This window comes from Pseudonaja textilis, chromosome 4 (genome assembly GCF_049901715.1).
Source record: "Pseudonaja textilis isolate UNSWEBS1 chromosome 4, rPseTex1.2, whole genome shotgun sequence".
Taxonomy (NCBI): domain Eukaryota; kingdom Metazoa; phylum Chordata; class Lepidosauria; order Squamata; family Elapidae; genus Pseudonaja; species Pseudonaja textilis.
The window spans coordinates 71,140,746-71,160,475 of record NC_141993.1 but is presented as its reverse complement, the minus strand read 5'-3'; the positions used below and the strand labels follow the sequence as shown (position 1 = coordinate 71,160,475).

At 35.7% G+C, this 19,730-nt stretch overlaps 1 protein-coding gene across 2 annotated transcripts in view; it reads right to left on the bottom strand.

Moving 5' to 3' along the window:
- RSRC1 (arginine and serine rich coiled-coil 1) overlaps positions 1 to 19,730 on the bottom strand; it is a 148,714-nt gene that overhangs the window by 38,907 nt on the left and 90,077 nt on the right. The gene's annotated exons all lie outside the window — the stretch shown is intronic.

Below are 19,730 nucleotides of genomic sequence, written 5' to 3'. Positions count from 1 at the left end.
TGATCACAAGATAACTCTGACTTAAGTCCGGATCTATCGATCACTGAATTCAATATCTTTCTTCCTTCCCTCCCTAATATGTACAGGAGACGTTATATTCAAGGCCATACAAAATTTATGCCTTTTGCAAATCAGAAGCTCCTTACAGAGGAAGCCTTCTCTTTAATTCCTTTAAATGCTGGAAACTCCCAATTAAGAGAGGTAAATTTAGTCATCTTTCCATTACTTTTTTTCCAAATACGGTAGCAAAAAAAGACATTTAGTCAGAAAGAAGTTAGTTTAAAAGTAATTTTTTTATTGAGTTGAGTGGGTATTTTTAAAATTCATTTAAATGGTTAAAGTAATACTTGAAATAATGCTAGATCAATTTGTATGTGGATACATTATTCTACCCCATTGCCTTGCTAGACAACAGAAAGGAATATAAAGGGCTGTCTAGAATGTCCCAAAACACAGTGTTGCATAGAAGGTACTATATGAAGAATGGTATGGTCAGCGTGTAATTGGACTATAGGATGAAATAAATTCTCTATACGGAGGCAGAATATCATTTCATGGAAAAGACCCTCTTTTTCTTTTTCAGTGCAAACTATAAAGTTGTATTTAATTCATGTTATGACAGCACTTTTTAAAGCAGCATCTTCTTTTTAAAATATCTCCTCTTATTACTTAATTAAGTACAAGTTGCTCAACTGCAAGGATTTTAAACACTTTACTACAGATGTTAAAGAAGATTAAAAATACACAGCACAGTAACAAGGGACTATCAATATACTCTGTAAATTAATTAAATTTCTGTTCTAGCACATCATTTATTCTGAAGCATTAATGTCTCAAAGGGGCCATTCTCTTTTATTGCTATCTCACTGCATGATGAGTGAACTTAGAGAATAATCTCTAATAGCATTATAGTTGATGAAATATTAAGTTTTTTAAAATATTGCTTTGTCAAAAGATAGAGAAGCATAATGTAGGTAGTTATATTCTAGACCAGCACTTACTATGTAATAAATCCATTAAAGAGTAACAGTTTCAAATACTAGTCTTCTATACCAACATATTTGTTATATGAATATTCAATTGATTTAGTAAGCATGAAAGGCACAAATGCCACATGACCCGCAAATTTAAAATCTAATATCTCTTTTCAGTTGGTATCTATGCCTCCTTAAAATACACAGCTTAAATACTGATGTTCTGAAATGACAGCACCAATTACAGAGACATCTGTTTCCATTTACAAGCTTTTAGATACACTTAGAATACATTTTAAATCATGAAATATTAAAACTTTTCTGCCTGCGATCTCTTTAAAGAATGTACTAAATTAGATAATAAAACAAACCACTGGTAAGTATAAAGATTTTTACTTCATTCACACTAGTACCAAAGTAAGGATAATAGAAATTACATTTAAATTTAATTTTGGTTATATGTGTAATTGTAGCTATACCCCTTGAGTCATGGAAATGCTCAGCTCATGTTACTTTCAAATTACCTTCTCAGATTCACATTCCACTCTTTATAACTATCTTCAATATGTATTAGTAAAGCTCATTAGAATGAAATTTAATAATGCAAACATTAGGAGGGTTTCAAGATCCTCCATTATCAACACAAGATGGATTGCTTATATATAGCTCTTGGGCCAACCAGGCAAAATTTAGATTAAATAAACTAGCAGGCTTAAATTTGATTTATTTATTCCACCATGCCAGTGCGTTCTTCATAACTGATGTTTTCTGCATAGGAAGAGTTTATTGGATTAAAAAAAAGCAAGCTCATGAGTAAAAATGCCATCTCATAGTTAGAAATGCATTTTTATGCATTGCAGAACTTATACTGCCGATCTTTTCTCAGTACTGTAGAATTTTAAATTATTTTATTTTCCATTCCTGTTGATTACTTTGAATACGGCAGCATCCTAAAAATCTGTCTGTTTGTCTACATATCATTCAGATACTCAAAGCAGAATGCATAATACTCTCTTCTCTAATTTTTCCCATAATGGCTGTGGGAGACTATTGGAACCAGACGACGGGAGGAGGAGGAGGAGGAGGATTGTTCAATGAAAGTGAGAAGAGAGCAAAGCCATAGGCAATGGCCACTGGAAAGAACCATTTCAGAGATGGTTCTTTCTATAGATCTGTCTGATAACTTATTTCTATACCTTTCAGGATTATGTTTTTACCATGATTAGCATTACAGATGTCTTTCTGAAATCCTTGTGGTTGTTAATTTACCATAGAACATGGCATTATGTATGAGGTAAACTGGGCTAAGAGGAAGGAACTGGTCCAAACTAGTCCACTTCATCCATGACACTTCCATGGATGAAGGTAGATGAGAAACTGGTCTTTCTTTCAATCCAGCATCTAAACTATTACATCACACTAATATGATCCCCAAACGGAAATGTTTTACTTAACCCATTTGGAAAGTTACATTCTAAAATCATTCAGAATTCTTTATAAGTAACTTTAAAAAATAGAAGCCAGTTGGGGAAAGGCACCAGACTAGAAACTATAGGCACAAAGCCAGCCAGTCTCTTATATTCCAAGAGTATATGGATGGTGCATACTATTTTCATTTTAAAAAGTCCTCTAATTGGCTATGTTCCACACAACAATCCTGTGAATAACCACCTCTTAGCAACTTTTATTCAAAAGCAACTGACAACTTTGGTCCAAAAAGAGTTGGATTATCCCCATGAGAACTATTGAAACATATAGTTTGATATTAATTTGGATTGTTAAGCTTCATTTAGACATGAGATTTGCTGAATGAGTGCTGGGCCTTCATGCCTTTAATGATAAGCAACATTATGCAAACTGCTGAAAAGGAGTAAGATATAGACAGAGAAATTAAAAGCATAAGAAAAAGAAGCATAATGTACACTTCCGTGCAAAAAATTTTTTCATTTCTATCACATTCATAGAGTGATTCATACATTGCCTTTTATTTTTAAAATTTCTTTCCTTTCTTCCCGAAGATCTCACCCAGTCATGACTTTCTCAGTCTTCGCCTTTCTCTTAAGCTTTCACTCTTCTATTATATATTTATTTTGTAATTCAGTCCTCATTTATTCATTCTCTGTGACCAAGTCACATTTAGCTAATATTCATGTTTCTTCTGCCATATCTGTTTCTTCCATACCACAAACTGGACAGAAGCAGAGCCATTTTTCTTCTTTTAGCAAACATTCATTCCTTGGAACAGACCATATATTACTTACTATCTTTCTATCAGTAAAAACACATCTTAGCATTTTCCCAACAGTTTCCCAATCTTTAGTAAACTTTTCACCAAGGTAGAAAAAGGTTGCCCTTTTTTCATCATTTATGAAGAAATTATTAATCAAGAAGAAAAAAATGAAATGGCAGTTCCGTGAAATAAATTATATTCCCCAGACTGTGTATTTCCATCTTCTTATCCACAGTGTAGCTGCCAGTGTAACCTGTCCTATGGGCTACAGAACTGTCACCAAAACTTGGTATTTAAGAATAGGGACTATAGGAAATAATAGAGTGGAGTCAAGTGGAGGCTATGCATATCAAAGCTTAAAGTCATTAATTTTGAAAAGAAAGCCCTCTTTTATACAATCTATATTCTTTTTTGTTTATCTATGTAGAAAATCAGAGCACAGTGGCTATCTGAAAAATTAATAAATTATACATTCCATTTACTAGTTTTTAAGATGCCATAGTATTCTGATTCATTAGTTTTAAAAAAGGAATGATTACTACTACAAGGTCATAAACACAAATGTGCACATTGGTCTTTAATAGCAGTGAATTGCAAGGTCTTTTTTTTAAATAAATGAGATATTATATAACATGCAATGTCACACATTAACCAATCAATTAATGAAATGTTCAATAAAATATAACCTTAAGAATATAGTCCATAGACCGATAAGCTTTGTTTATATGGCACCAACTACCTATTAAGATTAATGAAACTATGTCAAACCTACAAATAGCACAGATAACTGTCTTTATTTTGGAAAAAAATTCAACAGAACAGAAATATATAATTTTTAACAATAGGATTTTATCCTATACTGTTTTGATTTTAGGAAATGTAATAGTAAAGTATAAACAAAATCTGAGCAATATTAAAAATCAAACCAAACTACAAAATTAAAGAAAATGAAACAAATCTATTGAAAATATGTGCATTTGCACATTTTTTAATTTTTGTCTTCCTGTACAAAATTCATTAGCATCACTACATGTAAAATCTGTGAACAAAAATCCAGATTAGATCCCTCATAAAAGAATCAGATTTAGATAATAACGAACCTAGATTTTAACAAGACCCCTTCAATTCTTCTTCTTGTTAAAATCTAGGTTCACTACTATCTAAATCTGATTCTTTTTTGAGGGATCTAATTTGAAAGGTATATTTTTCTTCAGTGTATTTTAGGAGTACAAATATTTACATTTTCCCTGATTTAAAACACTGTCCTATGCATGTTTATCATGCCAACCTCAGTGAGTTCATTGTCAATTAGTTATGCGTGTGGGGGGATATCTCCTGCTCTCCCCCCCTCCCACAAAAAAAATCCTAGAAATACAGAATGCTAACCATATTATATATAAGTGATATTTTAGTCCATCATAGTATAAATGTATAGTACAACCATAATTAGACTATAATGTGTAATCCAGGTCTTTGTTCCAACTGCAAGCCTTAAAGGACAACAGCAGAGCTTCAAGTTAAGGACAAAACTATGTTTTTAGATAAATCCTCTGGAAAAGCTTTCAATTGCTGTAATTTAAGATAAATAGAAAATAGTCATGCTGTGAACATTTCTACATGGATTCCCATGACCTTTCTTATATAACTACATATCATTTATATTTAGGAATATTTCTTTTGCTTTTTTAAAATAAAAATGAGAATTAGCAGCATGGCAAGTAATGTAATAAAATAAAAAATATGTAAATAAGTAAATAATAGGTTAGAGTAGAAATTGCAAATAAAAAAGAACTAGAATATAAGAGTATTAAACTTCTGATTCTATTTTAATGATTTCCATTTAGATACTATTAATGAATCATGAAGGCAACACCTATTCATAAGGAACCAGATATTCACTAGATGGCGCAACAAGAGTAATTTATATCTTTATTTAACCACGCAGTCTGCCTGTTGGAATGAAACAAATGCAATGACAGATAAATCACTCATTTTTGGTTGTTGGCCTAATCCTGAAGTATTAAATTAAACTAAAATCTTTTCATCTGTTTCCCCATGAATGCTGCTAGAAAAGTTTATGCTGGAATAAAAGCAAACAATATTTTTAATAAGAATGAAAACAATTAGAAAAAAGTATTGCTTCAAAGCAAGCAGATGATACTCATTTTGACTGTATTTCTATAGATACAATTATATTTTGAAAAATTTAGATGACAATAGTGCTTCTAAATATTTGTTTTCATATTTTTTTCTCAGATAGAATTAACATTTACTTATAGTTATATGTACAGCAAATACTTGCTGAAAACTCTATATGATTCTTGTACATTTGTTCAACAGATAATGTCATATACTAGTTATATCATTATTTTGTTCATTAGCTATAAACAAAATACATACATATATCATCAAACAATATTTGGAATCATATTAAATAATGCAACATCATCACTGGAAGATCTAATAAACATACAGTTTTTTAAATAGTGCCTTATATTGTCTTTGGGCAACAAATAATTTTATTGAGAAACATTATAAATGAATTTAAATTGTGCCAAGTTTTGGTACCTTGGATTTTTAACGTACAAATTTTCTAAATATAATTCCCCTAATATCTATCTATCTATCTATCTATCTATCTATCTATCTATCTATCTATCTATCTATCTATCTATCTATCTGTTGGAGCCAGCAAACATCATTTAAGTCCAATAATTAAATTATTTAAACCTAGAAAAACTAAATTTACCAGGAATGTTAACGTTCTAATCTTAGATCTGTACAGTGGAAGGAAGAAACAACAGAATGCAGGCATACAACTTTTAGCAGTGGGATGCGATACAATCAGATAAACCTCCCCAAAGACTTTGCAAATCCTGATTACTACCTACTGTATTAAGACCATGTTTCTCATCACTTAATGCTTATTTTCATCACTTTGCTTAAAATATTGATAATCAATTAGAGCTACGTCTGTTTTGCCACTGAATCTGTGTCACAGTCTATCAGACTGTCAGGGCCAATTCATTCCTCATTCGAAGTTAATTTTTTCTTCATAAATCTGCCTTTCGAAGAGTCATTAGGTGCAGAACATAGCCTGAGGTGCAATCACCTATTCTCTTTCATTAGTGGCAGGCAGAGTAGGTGAGGGAAATTATTAGAACTTTGGAATGATCACAAAGCAGCGTGCTGCCTGTCAGATCCCCCCAACATTTAATTCATCTAGCCAACTCACCAGCACTCTTGCCAACAGTTTTAAATGGACATTATTCATGAACATCTGTGACATGCTGAATATTCTGGGCTACAAATGATGAAAAAGCAAGGCACCCTTTGACTTTAAAATTAATTCTATGGTCAAAACAATTAACAATATAACCCACATGCTTGTGAGGTTATTTTTAGTCATCAGGAAAAAGAAAGTTAAAAAAAACCCCTCACATTATATGTCTTAAGATGAAAAACATTTCAGTGTACTAAGTCTTGCAATAAAAAGTAATACAATGTTTTCTTTATGTAGGAGGTTAACTAGTTTTCTTTGTGCTATTTAATATATTAAGTGGTTAGTTAACCACACTATAAAAACCCTTTGATGTGTTTATGAAGAGGAGTGAAATGAATTTATACATTTAATTTCAATGCAATACCATGTTATGTTAGAGTGCAGTTTCTTCTCATAATGGGCAACCGTATGTAGCAGATGAAAACATTATTTCTAATTATCAAGCATAAATACAATATTTCTGATAATGAAATTTTTTTTTTATCTGTTACAGATAGTTACCCATCTATATGGAAAAAGAATTATACACATTGGAGTGGTCTAGAAGTACTGTTAATAAATAAAAATAAATCTCCCTTCAGATAGCTCATTTTGTAATAAAAATACTAAAGATGCATAGATCGTCAGATTTGATTTCCAAATAATATCTCAAAGTACACAGGTATGTAGATCTAGCATCTCTCTGCATCACCATGAAGCAGTTATGTCTTTCTCCAGAATCACATTACTGCAGTATTGCATACAAGCACTTTTCATATTCCTGTTCACTCCAAAGCAATATTCAGAAATCAAATTTGAAGCACTGCACAGCTGTAGTGTGTGTGTGTGTGTGTCTCCTATTTACCTATAGGAAGATAACCCTGAAGTAAAGATTTGTCTTCCACATTCAAAAGGCAAGAGAGCAAAAAATGTGTTTGCTTCTTTTACATTAACTACAGCTGAGATGGCTCTTTCTTTTTAAAAATACACCATTTGGATAAATATAGTATTATTAATTAAGAAGGTCTTCGGCATTCAAAAGATTGGACACAAATCCCTTTCAAAGGAAGTTACTGTACATTATCTTAACAATCACACATAACCAGAAACACATACAGATATACCCATACTGCCAAGAATCTTAGTAGAATCAATGCAACTGATAGGTAAGATACTATTAGATTCAGACATTTTAGAAAATAAAAGAGTTTGAAGAACTGAATATCCATGACATTCTCTAGAAAAAAAAGACTTAAAGAGATTACTGTCAAAGCAAGGGTAAGAAGCCTTTAAATTAAGAGAATCAGTGAATTCAGTCATGAATAAATTGAAGGATCATAACTTAAGATTTAAGCAGAAAATGATATATTTAAACACATCTGCAAGCAAGTTCCCATTAAATACATTATTGTGGAGGATTAGAAAGAAAATCAGATACAGCAGTCAAAATTGGGGACGGTTAAACAGAGAAGTATAAATCAGAAGAAAATGGAGAGAATAAAGAGAAATAGAGGCAGTCCTTGATTTACAACAGTTCATTTAGAGACCATTCAAAGTTACAATGGCACTGAAAAAAGTGACTTATGACCATTCCAGCATCCCCACGGTGATGTGATCCAAATGTAGACACTTGGCAACTGACTCATATTTAAGACAGTTGCAGTGTTCCAGGGTCATGTAATCGCTCTTGCAACCTTCTGAGAAGCAAAGTCAGTAGGGAAGCAGATTCACTTAACATCATATTACTTACTTACAATTATAATGATTCACTTAATAATTAACAAGAAAGGTCTTAAAATGGGGCCAAACTCACTTAACAACTGTCTTGCTTAGCAATAGAAATTTTGTGTTCAATTGTGGTCATAAGTCGAGGACTACTTATAATAAGTGTAGAAATGTGGAAGAGTCTGAATAGAACTGCGTTTGAATAGTTTATATTCTGGAATAGAATATAAAGTCTGATGATCTAAAATTAAGATCAAAGGAAAATATGCAAAATATAACACATATTAATTAACTTAACATATGTAAAGTAGCCAATTTTTCTTTTAGAAAAACAAGAAAAGCAAATGTGAAATTCTAAACTGTGTTTCTAGTTCTCTCCACACTTAACTAAAATGTCCTGGTTTGAAACTTACATAGTAAGTTGGCCACTTACATAGCACAAGTTTTATTTTTTACAGAAGATAAAAGACTTATAACAACCAAAGCCCAGAAAGTTTGGTAGCACCTTTCCTGACTTACCCATTTAAAACATGTAAGGTTTTGTGTGCTACATCTGAGTTTGCCATTGTGCACATCTTTATAATTCAGACTTTTGAACAATTTAAAATATTATGTTTTATTTTACTTGACTAGTTAAGAAAAACATAAACTCAGAATCAGTGACAGAAGATCAGTAATTCTGATTTAAATATTATTATATAGATTGTATTGTTTGTAATCTCTTGCTAATGAGCAGAATGTAACATCTGATTGAAAACTGAAGTTATAACAGATACAAATAATTTGCCACATTAAAATATTTAGACTGAAAATCTGGGGTTAGTATGATCTAGATTTAAATTTCCGTTAAGCCAAAAAAACCCTTAAGTAGTCTTGAAGCACTTATTTACCTCAAAACCACAGAATCTTAAAGAGTCATTGTAAGGAAAAATATACAGGAGGATATAGCTGAATATATTACACAAAGATTAGAAGAAAGTTATATGAATATGGATGTAATATATACATATATAAAATCTGAAATGGGTCTGAAAATAGGAATAAGATAAATTGGTAAAACTGCTGGAAACAGTGTCAGAGTGCGCACAGTTTGACTAGGTGAGACAACCCAGGTGCAAATAAAGCACACAGGTCTGTATTTACATATAGTGATTTTATCTCTACAAAAACATATGCTGATACAAATACTTTGATACAGGCCTTGAACAAACAGCAATCAGTAATCAGCTATACCACGGAAGCACACACAGAGAAAGAGATATGCCCTCACAGGGTCTCTCTTATATTACAGCCTCTTAAAGCGGTAGCAGTCAAATAACCCTGCGGACTCATTGCTACCATTGCATCATCATCAGAACATTGCAGTATTAGGAGCTTACAACCTTACAGTATCTGGTCAGCTATTAAATCATCATTACCCTGACAGGCTGGCTATAAAAGCTTTTTTTTAAAAAAGACTTTTCTTTTGGTCCTGATACATTTGAGTCACATTTCTTGCAAAATTGGAAGTCTTCTCTATATTTATCCTGTATCTGTTCACATTCTACCAATTAGCAAAAATGTTTTTATTTAAGCATAATGTTTGTGTATAAATTTGCTAGCTACTAATTTGAATGAGTGATATCTTTTTCACTGTTGTTTATTTTATTAGTAGTAATCTTGACCATCATTTCTGAGGGGAATATGATCTGTTCTATACTGGGCAATCTCACAATAGCAAATTGCAACTGGTTTAATGAGGGAACTTGAATTGCAACAGCTAAGAAGGTAGGTTGAATTTTTGTTTCACTACTTAGTGAATGCTCAGGTCTAGAAAAAACACAGGGAAAGTAAGATCTTGCCTCCTAGCTAGGGAGCAAGTACAGGTGAAAGCCATTCCTTCAAGAATCCAAGGGCAGAAAACCAAAGAACCCTGTCCAGAATAATAGCTCTTAGAAATAAGAGGCAGAGCTAGATGGTGGACAGCCAATGAGGCAATGGTTGAGAATGTGGTCTGTGTTAATTGAGGATTCAAACACTAAAATTCTACAAGCCAATCTAAGTCTGAGAATGGAACAAGTCTATGGAAATGCTGGTCAATTCTTGGAAAGTTGTTTCAATGGAAAGCAAGGTCCTGGAGGCAGCTCCTCAGCAGCCCCAGCTGCATTTGTGGTTGTAGTAGGGGCATTATCTTTGCTTCCTGAAAAGCCTTGACTCTGGGCTTTGAACTTTCTGCATATCCTGGGGCTAGGTGCCCTGCCAGGATCAGGCTCCTCATTATCTGAGTCTGTCCTCACCTGCTCCCTGATCTGCTTTGGTGATTGGCTCTCTGTTCAATTGCTGACTCATAGGAGTCATAGTAAACCATAAAAAAGCAGAATATGAATTCAGTAATTAATAACCATTGGTCTGCTGAAAAAGATATATCCTTAACAGAGAGAGCTACAAGCTTCCAGATGGTAGCTTCTTAAACTCTGTCTATCCCAAATATGCAAATTAATATGTGTAATAAATGAAATATAATTCTCGACACTGTATCATCTAGCTTTTCTCTGAAATGGCTATCAACATTATTTCCATCCTTTGTAACTCTACTGCTCTGTCCAGATAAAAGACCTTCCCCCCCTGCAGCACGCACACATTTGTTACATAGGACTCCCTCTACTTCCCATGCATCTGGAATTAGAACAGCAACCAGGAGTGCTGGGATTGCCATTGCTAAGTGACATGGACACTTGAAAGCATGCTTTAACATCACATTGCTTAGCAATGGAAGCTTAGCAGTCTTAATTGTGGTAATAAATCAAGGATTACCTATATTTCATAGTAGCTTACTTTCATAAAATATATATTTGTAAAGGCAAACATTAATGTATTAATATAACAATGCAAACAATCAGATTATACTAGTTTTAAAACAGTGAGGAAAAAATAGGTTACAAAACACTAATAGCCAAGCAGGATGTGCTGAGACTAGACAAGTTTAAAGTACAAGGTAAACATCTTGTTTGTGTCCTGAAGCTCTGTTTCCTGTTTGTCTTGCCCTACACCTTACCCTGTCAGTAGGATCCCTTCTGATCCATTTTAAAACAAGGCTACTGCAATATATCGATCTTCTTTATACCCCCAGAATAATAAATTTCCAGACAACAAAACACAAACTGGCCAGAACTGCTTAATTACATCTGTGCTGAAAAGAAATCATTGATCAGTGGTAGTATGGGAAAATAAACTGCCCCCCAAAACAGATAAAAGTCGATGAAATAGCCAACTACGTGCCCCATTTGGGACTTTTTTAGGTTAGTGATTATGAACAAGTAAAAGAGGCTATACTGACACCACCTTCTTTCTGAAGCTCTCCCTGGAAGTTTTTATGCTCTGAGCATAGTTTTTGATTACTCTAATTAAATTTAATATTGCCAACAGATCTTCCTATTGATCCCTAAAATCTCTTTATAAATAGTAAATTAAAAGCCATGAGTGAAGGCTCTAGAAGTTAACAGGTAGTTTTAATGATTTGATCATAACAATTTTCTCCAATGTTTCTTGCTGTTGGATATTAATATCACAGGTGAATTATTATTTTTAGAAATGGTAAAACATTGATTAGCTATCATTTTTACCAATATAATTGCTACTATGTTTCACAATAACTACTGTATTATTTCACTAGGTAAAAAATAGTTACACAGTAGCAAATTAAGGCTTGTGTATAAATACTAAGTGTTACAGTGAAGAGTTTTATTGCATTTTACTATACATGATTTCCTTATGACCTACTACCCAACTTGGGACGATTTATAATAATGTTTAAAACCAATTAATTCAAGTCAATGTTCTAGAAAACATTCAAAAACAATATTGTTTAACATTAAATCCTAGTATGAATTTTGAACATATTTCCATTTAATTTCCAGCTTTTACTGCACCTGTTAATTGTTGCTATACACATCATTAATTACACATTTAATATTGTAAATTGTATATTTGTACTAAATAAATGTCTCAAGAATGGAGTCACAAATACTTGTGCAACAGAATGATTATCTGATTTACAGTCATTTGCAGTCATAAGAATAAGTATATATACTTTCTGTCACATTCACATAATAACTCACCTTTTAACTACTACTACTTTCGACTGTCACTACAATTGTTTTGAGATTCTGACTTTTTTTCTAGCAGAAATACCTGTTATTATTTGTTATTTCCTTTTCCTAAGTAATTTTCATTACTTAATTTCAAATGGCATCAACTTATGGTTTAGCTCATCCATATAAAGACTAGCCTGTTGGCTAATTTTATGTTCATCTGTTGTTTCCATATAAAAAGCTGTCAAATATCTTTATATTAAACATGATATATTCAAGAAAGAATCATTCAAAGTAAAATAAGCAGATTTGCTACCTATTTTATATTTACAGTTATAAATGCTGCTAGTTGCATTAATGCAAATACTGTTCTAAACTATATACAATAGTTTAGTACAATAGAATGGCTATAAGATTACATTTCAGTCCTCCATATATTACTAAACTTCATTTCCAAGGTGTTTCAGCAGCATAGCATAGTCAGTGTCAGAAAATAGTAAAAATTATGGTTTGCCAGAGGATTACATATTGCCCACTCCTTTATGAAGTTCTTAGCATTAGTATCAAATATACAATGTTGTCTTCTTGTATTATAAGCAAATACTTAAAACAAAGGTTTTTCTTTAAATTATACTTCAAGTTATAAATCACAGACTAGTACAGCAAATTCTATTCAACAACGAAGCTGTGCATTTTGCATTCCCAATTTTTTTTTCCCAAAAGCACATATATTTATATTAATTTAATGAATCAAAGCAGTGTTCTTATCTAAATTCCTTCCAATAAGGATGAACTAGCTACGTAAAATCCAATCTAATCCAATCCATAACTAAATAAACTATTACAGAGAAGAATTGCTTTTTGCAACTTTTCACAATTTCTGTATTTTGATAGAAATCTGAAATATTAAGCAATATCAAGGATAAGATTTTAAATTAAACGCATCATTTAGATAACTTAAAAGGGTTTATTTTTACAATGAAAAAAGGTGGGCAACATCAACCTCATTGTTTCAAGTACTACATGCTTCACCACTCCATTAAAGAGCATAATTTAATCAGTTTGTGTTTTCTCAGGGAAATCTCATTCAGAGAAATTTTACTGCCATCTATCTAAATAGTAAATAATTATTGTCTCAAAATGAGTTTTCGTTTGCCAAAGGCAAATCCACTGCTGTTACTGTTCAGCTCTGTCAGAGAAAACAAGAAGTTAAAAAGATTATAAAGATACCATTAACAGCATGGGACTGCCTCGTCAGGACTCAAAAGTGCTTAGTAATTGAGGCTTATATTCATAGTGTATTAAGATCCATATAAATAGCACAGTTAATAGGATGCTTTAGGCTTTATTCTGCTGCAACCTGGCAATAATCACCTACAACAACTGAATTTAGCAAATTTATTTGCTGGAGAGTACAGCTAATTTTATCTGATTTTTTTTTAAAACTAAGACTTTAAAGTAACAACAGCATATGGCTTAAAGGCATGTTTTAAATTTGACCAAGGCAAAAAATGAAAAAGTTTAAAATACTGTAGCTAATTTGTCTAGGTAGCAAGTATCTCCTCTGGAATTATCATGGGAGAAGGAGTGGGAGAACAAATATATTTTTCTTATGGATACACTTTATTGTTTTTAGGGATAGTGTAGTTAATAATTGACATATTATATTGTAAAAATATATATAAATACAGAGCAAAATGGGATCTTATCACACAAGCTGCAGGCATAGATCTATAGCAATTAATAATTATAATTATACTTATCATTATCATTATGACAAACAGAAATCTACAGATATGTGAATGCTCTCAATTAAACAAAAGCACTATATTACTTAAAGGCCAGAAGTGTGTTAGCCAGAAGTGTGTTAGCAACAAACAAAACCAACTTTTTATATGTGAACTAGCTCTATACCCGTGCTTCAAACAGATGCCCACAAAACTATAGGTAGTTCTTGAAAAGCAACAGTTTGTTAAATGACTGTTCAAAGTTACTATGGCACTTATGACCACTTTTCACACATATAACTGTTGCAGCATCCCCATGGTAACATGATCAAAACTCGGGTGCTTAGCAACTGGTTCATATTTATGATACCATGTTTCTCCAGCAATACGGCCTCCCCCAATAGGAAGTCCCAGCATGCTTTATAGGCATAAAATAAAATTAAGCCCCTCCCCCCAAATTAAGGCCTATATTAAACATGTGAAATGGGGGGAATGGCGGGGGGCCCTGGCCATTAGGAAGTACTTTTGTTGCATACCCGGATATGGTGTTGCCTGTGTTGACCTCGGCGTTGTAGGGGCACTTCATCTTGGGAGACCTTCCGCCATTGCTTTCCCTTCTCCCCGTGCTGCTGTGGCGTTTAAAGCAACGCCATGGCGTTTGGCGTAGCCATGCACAGTCAACCAGGGGTCCTCCCTGCAACCAGAGCCCAGCGGAGACACTTGGCTTCAGGCGCTCCTGTCACTGCCTTCCCTTTGCCTTTGAAGGCAAAGCCAATTCTTTTAAAAATGACGCCGTACTACCAGTACGACAAGGACTCCCCTGCCCAAGAGGGCAGCCCAACCCCACGTGGGGAGGCGAATCTCCTGGGACCGCAGCACAGGATCGGCCCACCCCAGGAGAAGCACCCAGCCGCCATCCCTGCCTGGCACTGGGCAGAGTGTGAAGAGATTCACCTGGGGCGCCCAGCGCAGCTGACAGGCGGGCCCTCCTACCCAGCAGCGTAGCTCTCACCAAAGCAGCGAGCGCCTCCCCGCCAGACCCTCCGCCAGAGCCCTGCGGGCTGGGCAGAACTGGGAAAGCGAGCCACGAGTGCGCACCCGCCTGCCAACCGAAAGAGCTGGGCCAACCTGAGCTTGGCTTCCTTCCCAAGTCCCTCAAAGCCCAAACCCAAAGGGGCCACTGGGAGAGGCTGCCCGAGGCAATGATAGTGCCCACCCATCCGCGGACAGGGAGGCGGGGTGACAGCAGCGCTGCCTCCCTGGCTGGCGGGTCCGGCAGAGAGAGCCCGAAGCTGCCCATCCTTTCCACCCCTCGCCCAGCCCATCCCCACGCAGCTCCAAACGCGCCGGCAGCTCCAAACACTGCAGCGGCATGGGCATCGGGCAGAGGCGCTCACTTGGCGGGGCTCAGCTTGGAGGAGGATATAGTGCAGGCCTTGCCTCCCCGTCCACGGATGGGTGGGTGCTATAACTACCTTGGGTGGCCTCTCCTGGTGGCCCCTTTGGGTTCGGGCTAGAAGGACTTGGGAAGGAAGCCCAGCTCAGGTCAGCCCGGCTCTTTTGCTTGGCAGGCAGGCTCGCACCCACAGCTCGCTTTCCCAGCTCTGCCCAGTCTGCATGGCTCTGGCGGGATGAGCGGAGGGTCCGACAGGGAGGCACTCGCTGCCTTGGCGAGAGCTCCACCACCAGGCAGGAGGGCCTTCCTGTCAGCTGCACTGGGCGCCCCAGGAGAAGTTCTTCACACTCTGCCCGGCACCAGGCAGCGATGGCAGCTGGGCGCTTTTCCCGGGGTGGGCCGATCCTGTGCTGCAGCCCCGGGAGATTTGCCTCCCCATGTGGTGTTGGGCTGCCCTCTCGGGCAGGGTAGGCTCTGTCGTACCGGTAGTAGGGTGTTGTTTTTAAAAGAATTGGCTTTGCCTTCAAAGGCGAAGGGAGGGAGGCAACCGGAGCACCTGAAGCCGAGTATCTCCTCCAGACTGGTTGCAGGGAGTAGACCTGGCTGGCCACGCATGGCTGCATGCAACGCCACGGCGTTGCTCTAAACGCCACGGCAGCATGGGGAGAAGGGAAAGCAACGGTGGCGGAAGGTTTCCCGATATTAAGTGCCCCACCAATGCCGAGGTCAACATCCAAGCCATTGCTGCCTGCCCCCCAAGGAAGCAAGGGGGGGAATTAAGTCATCCCCGAAAAGACAGCCTAGCCATTTTGGGGGGATCAAAAAAAAAAATAAGGCCTGGCCTTATTTTGTGAGAAACATGGTAGTTGCAGTGTTCTGGGATCATGTGAACAGCTTTTGCAACCTTCTGATAAGCAAAGTCAATGGGGAAGGTATATTTACTTGACAATTGTGTTACTCACTTAACTGCAATGATTCACTTAACAATCATGGCAAGGAAGGTCATAAAATGGGGCAAAACTCACTTAACATGTTTCACTTAGCAACATAAATTTTGGGCTCAATTGTGGTCAGGACTAAGTTGAGGACTACATGTATTCTGTTAATTTTAGGAAAGGGTCGAAATTGCATGGTACCAAGTCTGAACCACATGGCAGATTGCTAACATAGTGAGATCTAACTTCTTGCCATGTTAGGTAAAAGTTCCCTTTTGTTCCAAACGATTAATTATTGTTTCAAATTTATGAGTGTTGTGAGCAGTGTAGTTATCTTAATTGGTGGTGGCTCAGGTACAAAGGAATCCATATGAATAAGATCACCTGCACTCCCCAAATCTATAAACATGAGTTTTCCAACTAAAGCCTTGGTTTAATTTGGGAGAGGGGAGAAGTGGGGCTGGTGAATCTTGATATTATGGTATATACCTTAGACTTAGAACTGAATGACTACAGACCAGTTGCTCTAACATCTGTAGTTATGAAAACCTTTGAAAGGCTAGTGCTATCCCACCTGAAAACCATCATGGATCCACTGTTAGATCCCATGCAGTTTGCATACCAAGCAAATAGATCGACAGATGATGCAGTTAACATGGCTCTGAACTACATCCTACAACACTTTGAATCTTCAAATACCTACCTGAGGGTCCTCTTTGTAGACTTCAGTTCAGCATTCAATACCATCATTCCAGACACTCTTCTAAGTAAATTAAACCAGCTAGCGGTACCTGAACACACTTGTAAGTGGATCATAAGCTTCCTAACAGACAGGAAGCAGCAGGTGAAGCTAGGCAGAATCACATCCGAAACCTGTACAATCAGCACAGCCCCCCCCCCCAAAGGCTGTGTGCTTTCTCCACTTCTCTTCTCCCTATATACCAATGACTGCATCTCAAACGATCCATCTGTTAAAATACTGAAGTTTGCTGATGACACAACAGTGATTGGTCTCATTCGAGACAATGATGATTCTGCATACAGACAGGACGTTATACAATTTGCCTCGTGGTGTAACCGGAACAATCTGGAACTGAACACACTCAAAACCGTAGAAATGATGGTAGACTTTAGAAGAAACCCTCCCATACTACCACCTCTTACAATACTAGACAACACAGTATCAACAGTAGAGACCTTCACATTTCTAGATTCTACTATATCACATGACCTAAAATGGATACCTAACATCAAAAATGTCATCAAAAAAGCACAACAAAGAATGTTCTTTCTGCACCAACTCAGAAAGCTCAAACTGCCCAAGGAGCTGCTGATACAGTTCTACAGAGGAATTACTGAGTCTATTATCTGCACCTCTATAATTTTCTGGTTTGGTTCTGCAACCCAACAGGACAGACACAAACTTCAGAGGATAATTAGGATTGCAAAAAAAAAAAACAATTACTACCCACTTGCCTTCAACAGAAGACCTGTATACTGCACGAGTCAAAAAGAGGTTTGTGAAAATATTTACAGACCCCCTCCCATCCCGGACATAAACTGTTTTAACTCCTTCCCTCAAAACAACGCTATAGAGCACTGCACACCAGAAGAACTAGACAAAAGAAGAGTTTTTTCCCGAAAGCCATCACTCTGCTAAACAAATAATTCCCTCAACACTGTTCAACTTTACAAAGTCTGCACTACTATTACTGTAAATCTTCTCATCACTCCTTATCACCTATCCCCTCCCACTTGTGATTGTAGGACTGTAACTTTGTCACTTGTATCCTTACGATTTATACTGACTGTTTCCTAGTATGATTTGATTGCTGATTGCACCCTATGACTATCATTAAGTGTTGTACATTATGATTCCTGATTCTTAACAAATGTATCTTTTCTTTTATGTATGCTGAGAGTATTTACACCAAGACAAATTCCTTGTGTGTCCAATCGCACTTGGCCAATAAAGTAATCTATTCTATTCTATTCTATTCTATTCTATTCTATTCTATTCTATTCTATTCTATTCTATGATGATTTGTTTGTAAGACATAATGATAAGACCATGTTTTTCTGGTTTTCACATTGCTGTGAAAAAATACCTTACCTTAATTCTCAAATTTGCTTTCTGGCAAATTTCAGAAATGTTAATCTATGCTATAAACATGCAAGGAACTCATGCTTTACAAATCTTCCAGCATTGAAAGATATTAATACTATAACCCATATGCTTTGAAATTCCAAGCACAACAGCAATTTCCTTCTGAATAATCCATCAGCTGTCCATGTATATATGTTTTAGAGAATATAATGAGTCCCAATTTGGGCATGGTTTTCATTACAATGAAGAGCACTAGGTTAATTTCTATCATATCTGATTTGGAGTTTGTTAAATCATATATAGGTAGCCCTTGATTAATAACCAGTTGCTTAAATTGTGATGATCTTGGAAAGGGTGCTTTGTGGCTCGTAAATACTTCTGGCCATTTTAAAATGATGTGTACCCCCCCACATGACATTTGGGCACTTGAGCACTTTAGGAAATTTGGCAACCAGCTTGCATTTACAACTGGTTGCAGGGCCCCACAATCATGTGATGCAATTTGTGATTATTTTTGCCAGTTTGCAACAAAAAACAACCTTCTTGGAGAATGGATACAGACTTACAACTGCATTATTCACTTTGTTAACAATATAAATATGGTTATAAAATTAGATTTGGTCATGTGGGTGCCTTGCTTTACAGTGATCACAACTTACAACTAAAATTCCGGTCCCAATTGCAGTTGTAAGTTGAGAGTTATCAGTGCACATTCTCTGAGTGCCTTGGAAGAATACAGTAGGACTGTATTGCATCCAGTTAAGCAGCATAACCTTACATGTATGCAAAAAAATAAATTGCCTTTTTATTACCATCGTCATGAAAAATATATTACATAACCCAAACAAGGAATGACCTAAACTGTTATTTTTCTCACTCAAAACCAACAAGTGGTTTTCTATTTAGGAGCAATGTTAATTCCCCCCCCCCACACATTTTTTGCACATGTTTCGTATCATTGGAAAGCACAGGGAAGATTGCATATCCTGTAGTTTTAATCATCAGATTGACTGGCCAGAATATAAATAGATTTCTGGTCTGATTCACTAGGACGTTTTTAAGTGAAAATCTAAAAAAGGAAACAAAATCCAAAATGTATCTTGCTAAATGTTGATAACCATGAGTTAAAAATACTGTGATTTTCTATTAAAAGGACATTGACAATTTTAATTTTATTAATTTAATAAGAGTTACATTCCCTTTTTATATAATTATAGAAATACACATTATCCATTAGTGGTTAAAATAAGAATAATTAAAACTCAATTAGTAATATGAGCATTTTAGAAAAAAATAATATTAAA